Source organism: Calonectris borealis, chromosome 4, assembly GCF_964195595.1.
Source record: "Calonectris borealis chromosome 4, bCalBor7.hap1.2, whole genome shotgun sequence".
NCBI classification, from domain to species: Eukaryota; Metazoa; Chordata; class Aves; order Procellariiformes; family Procellariidae; genus Calonectris; species Calonectris borealis.
In genome coordinates this window covers 79,422,129-79,436,763 of record NC_134315.1, presented here as the reverse complement: position 1 = coordinate 79,436,763, position 14,635 = coordinate 79,422,129, and the positions used below count along the sequence as shown (strand labels likewise).

The window sequence follows — 14,635 nt, the reverse complement described above, 5'->3', positions numbered from 1 at the left end:
CTCCGCGTGCGCGGACCGTTAGGGAGCTGTCGGTCTTGGTGCGCATGCGTGCGGCGCGGCGGGCGGCCGTTAGCGGGAGGAGCGCGAGGCGGTGCCGGCAGCCCCGGCGTCTGAGGGGAGGACACGGCACGGCATCCCGCCCCGCCGGCCCCAGCGTGTCTTCTCGAGGGGCCTGCCGTTCTGCCATCGATGGAAAGGGCTGTTGAGTGCAGGTTTGGCGGCTACCTGTTAGAAAGAAAAGGTCTTTCCGCGTTAAACCTTCTACCAGCTCCAGGTGCCGTTGCGCAACAGGTGGCCGAGCCGAGCCGACACCTGTGGCGGGGCTGAGGGAAGTGCAGGCTGGGGGTGGGGTGAGTCCTCGCCATGGAAATGCTGTTGGAAGTTCGCCTTCAGAGTTTGTTTAGATGTGTTCGTCTGTATGAAGGCGCTTTTGAAATTAGAAATGATACTTTCCAGGTACGAATGAAATGAAGCGATTACCTCGATTATGGGTGATTTTTGGTAGCATTCACTATGTAAATCATGTAGTAACTGTCTAAAATAAAACCGGTCTATTCTGCAAGCACCGTCAAAAGGCAGGCAGGGAGAACCTGGGAAAGCGGGATGAAACACACACTTCCTCCTTAAACCCGTAGGATAACGGGTAACACAAAAAGAAAGGGGTTAAGAGGCATTTAGAAAGGCAGGGAACCCACGAGCTCACGGCTCTGGACAGACCCTCCCGTGCCGTCAGGCTGCCACAGTGAGGGGCAATTGCTAGTTGGTCAAAGCACTTCAATCCTGTTATTACAGGGACACCCAGGAAGACACTGCAACTAGTGGTGACTATCAAACGGAGGAAACTCTGGCAGAGGTTAACAGGTAAGAGAGACTGAGTGAAACAGCAGGTGAATGTTAAGTGTTGAAATATTTAAATAGTATTATGAAGGGGGGAAGCCATAGTCTGCTGGGATAGTAACTATGTGGCCAGCTAGTAAGCTGATAAAATCAATCAATAGGCAAGTAAGCGCAAAGTGAAAAGTGAATGGATTTGTTGGGCATGGAAGAGCTGCAAATGAAATCCTTCCCTGAATATGATTTTTCTGAAGTCACTGGAATGAGGAGGTGTTATCACCTAAGACATACTTGTGTTAGTTGCCCATATTGACCTTGAAAGAAACCGATCAGAACAGCCTTAAAATGAAGTGATGTTCAAAAGAGAAGTATTTTAAACCTAGGATAAAAACCATACGGTCATTACACAGTGCAGCAGGCCAGCTGCTAAAAGAGTGAATCGATGGCATGATTGCTTATTTTGTCATAATAAAATACCTTTTCTCAAAAGCTAAGACTTTCTGTTGGTTCCAATTTTTGCTCTAAGAGGAAATACAGGGCTTCGGGGTTCACGCTGTGGTTGAAACAAATAGTATAGTCCTGAAATCATGTGCTGAAGTTCTGAAAGGGTCTGAATAATTTAGTTATTAACCTAGAGAACTTTATTCTGGGTCTTGATCACTAGAGATTGTGTTATACATTAGTCTTCTGAATAAAATATTTTCTGAGTAAGAGTGGTGTGTTTCAAAGCCTATGGTAATGGAACCATTTTTCATCCGAAGCCCAGCTTTTAGAAGCTAGATAGCTGTGAATATCAGTCGTTTTGCTTCAAACCTTATGTACTATTATGCTCTTATTCATCTATCCCAAAATGGTGTCAACCCCCTTTTTTTTTCCCCACTTAACTTTTCATATGTTTTGCTTCTTCTGAGGTTTTTGGAGAGCTGCTTGTTTTTGTGATAAATATAAGAACTTGAAAACCGTGTTGCAGGAGGCCAGGCAAGAATAGTAGAGCTTATGATTAATATTTACACATTTCTCCTCCAGCTGTTTTACTGTTAAAACCAAATGGAAGGAAAAAAATCCAAATGCTTCTTGGTTTACCAAATTCGTTTCACTGTATTTCAGTGTAGATGGCTTGAAGACAGGTTGATATGACCGGGCAGATATGCTTATCAACAACAGACTTAATTGCATCTTCTTCTTTTCTCCCAAGATTCAACTGGGAGGTATTGAGAGGTGGTGGTGATCCCCAGTACCTATGTTAAAACTCTAAGCTTCCTTCAGTGAACCTGGCACATGATATTTCACAGAGTTCTGAATCACTTCTCTATCCCCAGTTCTGTAGTGCAGTTAACACTGGTTTATGCCCTGATGTGTGGTTGCTCCCCCCCGTCCTTCCCCCGCCCCAAAAAAAACCAAAACACCTTTGCATTTTTTAATTTTAATTTTACTCTCTTTTTAGAGAAATACATTTTCCTTTTACAATGTGTCACTACTTTTCTTTACATTTCTTATATGTGCTGTAATGTAATCTAATGGTAAGAGCTGCATATTTTTAATAATTATGAATTTCTTTCGTAGTACAAAGCTCCTAATACTTCCCTTTGTTCTTTAACACATTATTTTTCTGTGGCCAAATCATTAGTTTTGTTTTAAGTTCATGATGTAGTGTCTTTCTTTTTCTTAACCTTTGTATTTCTTCTACTAGAATGTTCTTCATCTTCACCTCTCTTTTTCTTCTCATGTCAAGCTGTTCCTCTCCTTCCTCCCACCAATATTTCACTTGCATGAAGGTTTAATTACTTGACAATATGTGGTTGCTGCTTTTCCTATCACTTTCTCCGATCATGTCATCTTTGTTTCTCTGTTACAAGTCCTAAGCTCCACAACGCTTGTCTTCATTTTCTTCACTTCGTTTATGTTGGTGTCACTCAGCTTCTCTGCCAGGTCAATCCAATACCCCCCAACCAAGGCACTCAGGCAATGTGTACTTATCTGTCACATAACTAATCTGCAGTCACTGCTTGACTGTAGCCCAGTCAAGTGTGATGGGGACATACGTACATAAGTCCTTTTGTCATGTTACTGAACGGGCATGCTCCATGCGATGACGATGCCTATAGTTTGTGTTTAGGGCACATCCAGCTACACGACGGGAGGAAGGCTGCGGGGCTCTTGCAAGGGAGAACAGCGGGGAGACTGCCGTGGGTTAGTGAATGATTTGTGTAGCTGACAGCCTGCTTCCTGACCAACTCTGAGGGACTCTCAGGAACGAAGATGACAGGCTGAGTTATATGTTCTGGCACACCATGAGCTGGCTATCCTTGCTTTAATTATCTCATGCTAAAACCTTAATTTTCATAAGGAATGTGAAATCCCAGTTGTATTTAATTTAGGTCTCTCACAATTCTTTAGTCATTGCTGTGTTTCTCAATTACAGCTCGATGTTATGACAGAATTTTTTTGATTCTCTTTCTGTGGAAGGAAGTGTCCCCTGTTTAGCTTGGCTTTTCTGCAACATTTAATGATTGCTTCCCCATGGCAATTGTCAGTGAACCTGGGACAATACAAATCTCTGGTATGCCTTCACTTTTTTTAAGGTAACCCAGGTCACATTCCCATAGTCATTCAGCAGACTAGAAGACAAAATCCACTTGCAGGTCTCATTCCCAATTTTTTTTTTTTTTTTTTTTTTACCCTCAAGATGATGTGGACAGGTCTCTCCTGCCAGCATAGCATAATAAAATGAAAGTTCTGTTTGCTACAAAAGCCCTCATATCACATTAACGAATTGTCATATTAAGCTCCAGTAAAACCAGTTTTTCCTGTGCAGAGAAAGGAAGTCTTACCCTGGTCCACAGAGCCTTAGTGCTTCGCCTTTTCTGGTAGATCTCAAGCTCTTTTGAGTCATTTCTTCCCACACATTAGGAGGAGATTCGTACTTACGAGCCCCTAGGAATAGCTAGCCCTTTTGCCTTCTTCCTTCCTGTTTTCTGTGCATCGCTTTCGTTCTCCTTAGGCTTTTAGAACACTGCCCATCCCTGTAGTTGCCAGCACTCAAAATTCATGGCAGATGCTGAGCTCATTCTTGTTCTGCAGGTTAGACTTTTTGCTCCCTTCCTTCCTCACCCCAGCTTGCGGTATTTGTAGGTGACGTGCTGGGTGAGGCAGTTCTTAGTTGACTGAGCTTCCATGATTTTTGGTGAAACTGTTACTTTTCTTTATCAGCTGTTTAGTTTCTGTGCTATAGGAGGGTGAGACAATTGGGTGGTTCACAGGAGAAGGTTTTCCTGCACATAGGGTAGCCCACCAGCACAGCCAAGTACCATCACTGTTCCTTTATGTAAGAGTTATTTTTAAATCTTCAAAATCTTTAAATTACTTTGCTCTCTTTAAATCTCTCTGCTGTGTGTGAGCTTCTTTACTGCCTTCCATTGTGTCTTCAAAGCTCTCATCCAGGATTCCTTTGGTGATTTATTATTATCTGGAATTAACTCTAGAATTAATGTCAAATACTGCACTTTTGACAGGCATTTTATTACCAAGCTCAGTTTGCTTTCTTTTTTGTTGTTGTTGTTGGTCAAATTTGTTTTCAATAGTCTTTGTAGCATTAAAGTTTGCAGGATAAGTACAGGTACCTCGTGTCCGCTGTCAAAATACTGTAACGTTTCTTTTCAAGTTGGCTAATGCTATGTTTTAAAACATAAACCATGAGATATTATTACAAATAGCAATACTGTATTCTTTCACCAACAGCAATGAGAGAGTGGTGCAACTGGGAAAGATTGTCTTGAGTTTTAAGTCTTAATTAAAAGAAATTGATTTTAAAATAAGTCAGTATGGGCTAATAAGCTGCACTATAAGTTCTAATATGATGAGTAGACTTCTCAGGGGGAATTCCTCATTTTGGTTTTGAACACGTAGAAATTTTTAAAATTAATTTTCATTTTAAATGTTTTCTTCTAAAAAATGAAAGAGATTTGTTGTTTCCTTATTTAAAGCAATGTAGGAACACCATTTAGCTTGGAAGTAGCTACATCCAGTTACTGGCTGCCTTGTACAGTGAAATAACTTTTTGTGGATTTTGAGAGTTTTGAAAGCTACTTCTGTGGAACAACATTCAATTCTCTCTCTTTCTTCTTCTTTCTTTTTTTTTTTACCCTCCTGCCCCCGAAGACCTGACATTTTTCTGAAGGAAATGTAGGAAAAAATTTAGGAAGGTACTTGTGATGGTTTTACCTCTAAACTACCGGGAGGTGGCACCAGGCGCATATATTATCTGCACTCTTTCAGTTTAGTCTTGAACTACAGCGAGTTCATTTTACTGTTATGTACTTTAGTTTAGACAAGTTTTAGACGCATTTCTTTTGGTAGTTTTTAAAATGTTGTTCTAGAATGAAGGAAATACTTAACTTGATGCCCAGTTTTCATGTTTACTTTTGGTTGCTGTTGCACTAAGACAATTTAACTGGTGAACAATTATTTTTAAAGGTTTCAAGTGAAGACAGGAATCCTGTTTCAGAATCAGAAAGAGCAGAACTTGAATGAGCTTTCCGTGCCTTGAAAACTCCATAGTGCTTGATGATGTTGTGTTACGGTGGTAACAGGTAATGTGAAATCCACTGAATCCAGCTCTTTATGACTTAATCCCCTTTACTACTTAATCCCCAACCTGAAGGTTGATAATTTGAAAGATGAATGTTAATCCAGTTCATGTTAGCTCCTGTCACATCTGAAGTTTTCATATTAATAAATTAATGGAAAACTAAGGAGTCCTCAGGTAGTTAAGACTTACTGAGCTGGTATACCGCAGTTTAGCTTTAAATTCAAAACAGGTCTTCTAAAGAACACTAGAACAGATTTATCAGCAGAGGCTTAGACTGTCAATGGGTCATCAGGTACTGAGGAGCAAAAAGGTCCAGAAGATTGGCAGCATAGTAAATATACCTTGATAGTACCATAAGGATTTTTGGTAGGATCCTGTTGTACGATTACAATGTGTTAGATGACAATTGTTATTTTGTGATTGCTTTCTAATCGTGTCACTTCTGATGTATAACCATGATGGACTTGTTCAATTAATTGTGTTACAAGGAATATAATACAGCTTACATAATGCCTAAGGATTATGATGACTGAAGAGGTAAATATATTGTGAAAAGCATATTATTAGCATCAGAAATATTTGAAGCAAAAATATGAATAATTCCTTAATTTCCTCTCGAAAATTAGAGTGCTTACGCATTTTTTTCTACAGTTAGATCCCCAGGCAAATTAGGTGCCCTGTTGTCAGAACGATAATCATTACTGAAAATAGGCATGCAAAATATTCAAATTCTTTCTCCTAAGTATTGGACAGCTTAAGAAAATGGTAAAGGATGACTTCTTAAATAAGATATCTATTCCCATATGGAAAGAGGAATTCTTTAAAGAATGTAATTTATTTCAAGAAAAATATCCTTTTTCACGTGTTTTGAGAAATTTATGCATACCTTTCTTTAAAAAAAATGAAAGAACAAATGGCCATCAATGTGTCATGACAGTGAGATGAGCTAAAATATTTTATGAGGCACCCAGGCCACAGGTGCTGGGACTATTCCTTGAGCCATTCCTCTTCACCTCACTACCTGCACCTCTCACTGCACATTGCTACCTTGGGAAGTCTAATCCTCTAGCATGGAGATAAATGCCTGACTTGTAAACTTTCTGTGATGTCTTCATCAGAACTCATCTGCTCTGCTGGTTAATAGCAGAAGAAACATGAGCAGGCTAGGAGTGACACGGATTGTTAAAAATACCTTTAGCTGAAAATCAGGGCCATATTTGTTTACTAACATTGATAGCTTAAAAGCATTTAAAGAAGACGTCTTTGCACAAGAACAGCATTGAGCTAGGTATGGGAAGTATCGGGTACGAAACAAAGCTTATAGAATTCCACTTTAAGTGTAAAGAAGCTCCTTTCTCTCAATTCATCACATAGATCACACGGAGGGTGAAATGTTCTACTTAATTATTTTTTAATGACACTCGTTAATAAATGAGTAATAAATAAGTATTTAAGTGTTTCTCAGAGTTTAGTCATTGATTCATTTTTGGTCTGGCAGCCACTTAAGAAACCAGGGAAGACTATTTTGGATTCTGTTTGCCCTTAAAAAACACTTAAGGGCAGACAGTGGGACCATTTGCAAAGTAGCTAGGGAAACAAGTGAAGAAAGGATTTGCTAGTACAATTTGAATAAAATCCCTTTTTTTTTTCCCTTATTGAATAAAATCACTGCTTGTTGTGTTAGTTCAGCACTGGCAAAATTTTTAGGAGAAAAACTAGAGAAAAGTGGAACAATATTTGAAAGTTCATGCTAGTTATCTGCGTCTCCTGCACAATAGATGGCCTCATCCGAACCTCGTGATCTGACATTGCTAGGAGTGTAAAAATGGAAACCAGATGGCTTGGTAATGTGAGTGGCAGTTTGATGCTAATTGTTCCTTACAGTCTCCCTTCCTTGAAATCTGATTTGAGTGAAAACATGGCAGTGTTGCTCTAGGTAAGCTATTCCTTGGTTGTAATTCTGACAGTTAGTGGACAGGTAGACCAAGAGTAGATGCTTACTCTAAGGTTGAGGTCACTCTTGCTACAGAGGAAAATTCATTGAGCTAAAGCAAAGTTGTACTTGGTTTGAGTTAGCTGAATGATTTGCCACGTCTTTGCTCTGATAAGTTCTTTAAGCCTCTAAAGATGTTAATGAAGAAGTCCATGGATGTGGACTTACATGTAATGAAGCAGCAACCTAAGCAATGATCTGTCATTTGTCAGAGAGAGCAAAAAAAGTATCATAAATGTAAATAAATATTTTTTATTAAATGCAGTGTTACTGCAGTTTTTGCAGAAATGCAATATAATCTGTTAAAACGGGAGAGAAAGTTTATGCAGATCTGCTTGATGAGAAGAAATCACTGGGTAATAACTGATTACTCAGTTACATCAAGGGGTGGCATCATTGCTTTGCTGTGCTCTTTGTTTAAGCTACATATTGGCCCAGGGTTTCTTTTCTTGTTACAAGCTTTCTGCAGGGATTGTGCAGCGTGACTGTATGATTTGCAAGGTGACACTGTCCCTTGTGGCTACTGCAGTTGGGAGTCAGCACTGTTTCGTTTTCATCCTTGCTTGCTAGGGACTTTGTATGAAGTTGGGTTAGTCAGTTTAGAGTGAAGTTTCCAACAAAAGATTTACAAGTCCTGCAAGCTTAGGTACATTGCATTTCTGCAACTTCTACCTTGGAGATGCCTTGCTCACTGCCATCCTTTTATTTTAAACAACAAAGAGGTTCTACTTTTTTTTTGAGATGTGACAGTGATGATGCCCACACTCACTTATTTAATACTATGGTATGAGAACAGTCATCTAGCATTGAGAAGATTGAGGTTCAATAATTTTTGCATCCAGAAGATATCCAAACCGTCATCTCCCATGCCCAGAGAAGTGTTCTTGTCGTCAAGCTTTAGGCTAGTTTGGCTGGCAACATTCTTTATCCCATCTGTTGAAACTGTGCCACAGAACAAAAGGGAATTGAAAATCCATTTGAAGACAGAAGGGAGAAGGAAGAGATTGAGTTTTAATGGTCAGACCTGGCAAAGAGTGTCCAGAACCACAGTCCAGCTGCCAAGTTATTTTGTGTTTCACGTACTTTATTTTCCGTTTAATTTCACTTTGCATGAGCTTTTTAGTACCAGTAAAATCTAAACTTACTGAGATCTCCTGCTCTGAATTAAACTCATGACAGAAAATCTCTTTTAATATTTGTTTTTAATGACTGATGCATTTGTTTATATGACATTTTCATTGTAAACAGTGTTAAAAAACCACAAAACAATATTAGTGGGAAACGATAATAAAGACATGCTGCCCTAGTGATCATAGTAAACTTTAGGGGTACGTCTCCTGTTGTTACTACCTAAATAATCTCCTAAAATGCTGCAGGATAATTCACCGTATCTGCTTGCTGCCTGTGCTAATTTGCTAGGTAAAATGCCCTGCATCTTGTGTTCTCTTCAACATGCCCAGAGTTGCATGTAGCTCTTTCCACTCAACAGCATGACCAGATTGCTGAACTTTCTCTGCCAAAAGCTTTATCTCACTGTGAATGGCTGTCTCCAGTTACTGCCACACACGCGTTTTGCATTACACTGATGATGATTAGATTTCATCTCCGTAGCAGCCTTAACCTTGCTCTGTCCTTGGGCATATTTTGGCCAACCAGGTTGTATGTGAATTTAGAAGTCGTAATAATCTGTGCTGATCTGCAGGTTTTTACACGTTACCCTTGCCGATTTTGCGTTATATTTACCAAGCAAATGGCACTGTTATTTATAAAGAGGGAAAAAGAATCTATCTAAGTTCTCTGCAGACGGCAGAGGATGTGTACATGATTACTCCATCTCCAGTGACAGCTGTGTTGATACTTCATGAAAAATATGAAAAAATGCTGATAGTAACAAAACTGGACCTAGACTTAAACAAAAACCAGGAGGAAAGAAGCAGTAGCAGACATGTTACATAGATATTCTCCAACATTAAACAGGATGCTGTAGAGTCAAAGGACATGATCTAATAGTGGGTAAGCGTTGTAAACAAAAGCTTTGTGTAACACCTTAAAGTATGCAGTAACAAAAATAGTTTGACAGGGATGACCTCCATATGGGTGCATTCTTAGGAGTATGCAAGAAGCTAGAGCTCAGGAAGCACAGGTCTTCCTCTCACATTCTCATTTACCCATGAGTTGGTATGTCATGTTACTTCTTTTTTACCCCTGACACCATTCTTCAATTTCACCTACTTCAAGATGGGGTTGCAGTAGTCATGGTACCATAAATAACATAGATTTGTAAAAGATTCTGTGATGTTTGTCTGGGCACTGCTCATCAGCCACCTCTGCTTGAGAGAGTTGTTCTGGTATGTGTAGTTAGTAAAAACTGAATTTTACAGCTGCTGAGCACAACCAGAACTGGAAAATGATTGGCTTTAAATTTGCATGGAGAACACAAATGAGAAACTACTGGCTACGCAGTATTTTGAGACTTCCTGAAGATTTAGGCAAACAATTTAGCTAATAAAAAAGGGCCCCATTTCTTGAGATGATGGATTGTGATTAAGCTTGATTTAGCCAACTTTCAGTATGTTAAAAGCTCATAAAAATCAACTATACCTACTTTACTAGATACAGAGCAGCTCATGTCTGAGCTGTTGTCACAAGAGAATAACTTGTGTTTGTGTGCAGGTGACAATGCTTGCCTTTGCAGACCTTCTAAGAAGGCAGTGACACACTTTTCACCTTCACAATTCAATTCTTGATGTGATTTTAAAAGCATTTTGGAAAACTTGCTTAAGTTCTAATCCACAAACAGCTCCTGACCCATGCATTAATGAACAATGACCACAAGTTACTATGGCCAGATTTGAATAAAAGCTAGTGTGTATTGGTCTGAAACAAAATACTGACCTGTCTAGTGCTACCTCAGCTTTTCTTTATACAGAGTATTTCTATTGTGTTAAATATCTCTTGGTGTTGCTTAAAACAGGCAGTATCAGTTTCTACTCAACCCTGTCATGATCCTTTTTTCCCCTTTCTTTTTCTGGTTGCAGCCCTACTCTCATTGTCTCTGAGTGGAGGAGAAGGACGTGGTCTGGGAGTGTGGCATTAGAACTGCGTGTCTCCCTTATTTCCTCTTGAGATCTGTAGCGTGAAATTATCAGTATCTTTAACAGGTGAGATTTTATGGAGCCAGTCTTTTCTTGTATTTGGTAAAGGTGCTGTTACTTATTTATATGCTTGAGAATTAATTTTTTTATATTTGGGTTGCCATATTATTATGTAGAACACTAGAAATCATGCTTATGTTAGAATAGGACTGCCCTTTATAACTGAGCTCGTTTTTGTGAAGCAAAATAATTGTTCCCAGAAAAAAATGCTCCTTCCCCATCAAACCTCCATTCTATTTGACATACTGACTGTTCATTCTCTGGGAATCTAAAAATCATTTTTAATGATTTATGGACTGCTGTTGCTAATATTTCCATGATCCTGTTAAAAGTGAGTGTGTTTTTCCTCAATGGCCAATTTTTGTGTTTTAAATAAGCAAAATGTCAATTGAACTAAAAACAGGTCTAAATCACGTTGTCGTGGTTTAACCCCAGCCGGCAACTAAGCACCACACAGCTGCTCGCTCACTCCCCCCTGGTGGGATGGGGAAGAGAATCAGAAGAGTGAAAGTGAGGAAACTTGTGGGTTGAGATAAAGACAGTTTAATAGGTAAAGCAAAAGCTGTGCATGCAAGCAAAGCAAAACAAGGAATTCATTCCCTACTTCCCATCGGCAGGCAGGTGTTCAGCCATCTCCAGGAAAGCAGGGCTCCATCATGCGTAACGGTTACTTGGGAAGACAAACGCCATCACTCTGAACGTTCCCCCCCTTCCTTCTTCTTCCCCCAGCTTTATGTGCTGAGCATGACGTCATGTGGTATGGAATGTCCCTTTGGTCTGTTGGGGTCAGCTGTCCCAGCTGTGTCCCCTCCCAACTTCTTGTGCACCCCCAGCCTCCTCGCTGATGGGGTGGGGTGGGAAGCAGAAAAGGCCTTGACTGTGTGTAAGCACTGCTTAGCAGTAATGAAAACATCCCTGTTTTCAGCACAAATCCAAAACACAGCCCCATACTAGCTACTATGAAGAAAATTAGCTCTATTCCAGCCAAAAACAGCACACATGTAAATACTAGAATTGGCAACAGCTTGCTGGCAGATTTTATAAATTATCTGAATCTGTCTATATCTGAGGAAAATGAAAAACAAAGTTCTGAATAATGTAAGGAACCAAGAAAGGCGCAAATTTACATGGTGTGTGGCAGTGAAATAGTGAGAAGTACGTCAAGTTTCAAATATTCCTCATTTTGTATTTACTGTGTTATATGCTTTTGTATTATTCTATCTTAGACACGGTTTTATATATATAAATATATATATATAGTTGCTGTGGTGGATTTGGTTTCGTTCGTCTGTGATGCTTTTTGCAGGTAATAGAAGTGAAAAGGTTACAGATGTAATTCAACATGTACTTATTCATAACACATGTTATTTCTAGCACTTTGAAGGAGATACAGAACCATAGAATGGTTGAGGTTGGAAGGGGCCTCTGCAGGTCACCTTGTCCAACCCTCCTGCTCAAGCAGGGTCACCTAGAGCAGATTTCCCAGGACCATGTCCAGCTGGCTTTTAAATATCTCCAAGGATGGAGATCTTCTATAGGCTAAACGGTCCCAGCTCTCTCAGCCTTTCCTCATGGCAGAGATGCTCCAGTCCCTTAATCATCTTAGTGGCCTTTCACTGGACTCTTTCCAGTAGCTCTGTATCTCTCTTGTACTGAGGAGCTCAGAATTGGACACAGCACTCTAGGTGTGGCCTCATCAGTGCTGAGTAGAGGTGAAGGATCATCTCCCTTGACTTGCCGCAATGCTCCTCCTGGTGAAGCCCAGGATACCGTTAGCCGCCTTTGTTGCAAGGGCATGTTGCTGCCTCATGTTCAACCTGGTGTCCAGATCCTTCTCTGGACAAAGGAGAGCAAAGCTGCTTTCAAGCTGGTCAGCCCCCAGCATTTCCTGGTGCATGGGGGTTCTTTTATTATTCCACAAGTGCAGGGCTTTGCACATCCCCTTGTTGAACTTCATGAGGTTCCTGTCAGCCCATTTCTCCAGCCTGTCGAGGTCCCTCTGGATGGCAGCACAGCTCTCTGGTTTATCAGCCACTCCTCCCAGTTTTGTATCATCAAGCAAACTTGTTGAGAGTACACCCTGCCCCATCATCCAGACCATTAATGAAAATGTTACAGTAAAGCTCGGGATAAAGAGATTTACCAAACAGTTTTTTCTCTAGGGAGGAAGCCTCAAAATCCTAGTAAATCAGTTGGGTCTTTTTAATTTTGTGTCTCCTCTTCTACGAGCATTGCAATTTCTTTCTTTGGGCATTGTGCATAGGCATCTTACGGGCTTTGGGCACAAAAGCTCTGGGACTGAGCAATCTCCTTTTTCTCTTGTTAGTATTAAAGAGCTCACAGCCCCAGCCATCCGCTCCGCACAATAGAAAGACTTCGAGTCTCTTCATTTTTTCATGAAATTTGGCAGAAGAGGGGAAACCTCAGGGATCTGCAGAAGAGTTAAGCCTGCCAGATGCATCTGTTTTACTTTTTTCTTCAGAGATAGGCTCAGTGACCTCTTCTCTGTCAGTGACAGCACAGTGGTTCTGCTGCTTTCAGCACCTGGTGATGGGAAGGTTGGCAACAAAGTTTGGGATCTTTGTAAAGTGAAGACGTCTTTGGTTGCTTCTGTCCAAGAAAACAAAACACCAAACAGAACTCCTCAGCTTTCCAGTGTCTCAGTAGCGGCAAGAATCCTAAATGGTTGTATAATGGAATATGTGACTGGGTGTCTGTTAGTGGGGTATTGGGCTTGACCATCTGTCTCTAAGTCTCTCCTTTCTCCTCAACGCTCGGGTAAGTTAACACAGCCAATATAACATCACATGTGCTTATTAAGGAGTGAAAGCCTTCAGCCCTAATTATGACATGACAAAACCCACATCAGAATACCTTCAGGAATGATGCTTTATATCTCATTTCTCCCCTATGGGAATGTTCAGCAGGGCAAGCTCAGTTAAACAATTAAACTGGTATAGTTACACCACATTTACATTCATGTAAATGGGAACAGGCTTTGGCACGATACCTATGAAGCCAGATGTCTCTCAGTAACTCACGAGAAGCAACAAGGATAGAGGATATTTGTAACATAATACTTCTCTTACTTTTTAATAAGTTGTCCTACTGGACACTTTAGTAAATGTATTTATTTTTCAATAAATTATTCTGATGCTCCTATAGTTTCTATTTACAAATGATTGAAACAGCAGCTTCTTCTCAGTAAACAAGCCTAGCACATTGGCCTGCTTGTTCACAGTGAATGCTATAAAAGCTGCATTATGTATTTCCTGCAGAGAAGAGTTTTTTCTTCTCCCTTTATGTTCAGCTTGTCTCAATGTATTTTATCCTAGAGGAGATCAGCTCATTGGTAAATCTTTATGGCTATTAATGCTGAAAGGGGAAACAAGAGTAGAGGCATTCAGATAGGAAGAGCCTCAAGCTTAGTTTTTATTAATGTAGAGCACAGTCTTATAGAGTAAGTGTTGAGACAGAAACATCCTTTGCCATAGTGAATGCTAATGAAATTACCTACATGCACAAGAATAGGAGTCTAATTGTTTAATTTTTCATGAGTTACTGTTTGGTTTTTAAATTCACTTTTAAAAATATTTTGGTGCAGTGCAAACACCGTTTTGTGAAAAAACATTGTTTCATGTGCCATTCTGAGTGATGTCCCATATTGAATGTCTTCAACTCTTGATTCTTTCCCTATACAAGCAGGCCACAGCTTTCATTTGATTGCGGTATATTTCATAAATTCCAGATTGCTAAATTTAATTTTTTTAATCCATGTTTACGTGAAATTAGCACTTTTGAAGTGACAGTTTCATGGAAAACATTCTTATGTTTTTCCTTAAAATTATTTATTTGCGTTTATTTGCACATTGGAATATGATAGATGGCATCGTGTGCCACTTTCATTAAAGCACCAGCTGATCTTGCCGTTGCTAACTGAGGACTAAAGTTGAAAGTTAAGTCATGATTAGGAGTATTTTGGGTCTGCATTTGATAGAAATAGTTATAGCTGACAGTTATAAAAAAAACAGTCATTCCATGAGCATGTGAGGGAGGTTCAGCACT

General features: G+C 39.9%; 1 long non-coding RNA gene across 1 annotated transcript in view; it reads left to right on the top strand.

Annotated features, from left to right (window-relative positions):
* Positions 1-60: 60 nt before the first annotated feature.
* The window catches only part of LOC142082256 (uncharacterized), a 109,997-nt gene continuing 95,422 nt past the window's right edge, over positions 61-14,635 (top strand). The window contains exons 1-4 of the long non-coding RNA XR_012673631.1: positions 61-212; positions 793-861; positions 5,308-5,423; positions 10,454-10,576. This is a non-coding gene — a long non-coding RNA (uncharacterized LOC142082256). The remainder of the gene's footprint in view (positions 213-792; positions 862-5,307; positions 5,424-10,453; positions 10,577-14,635) is intronic.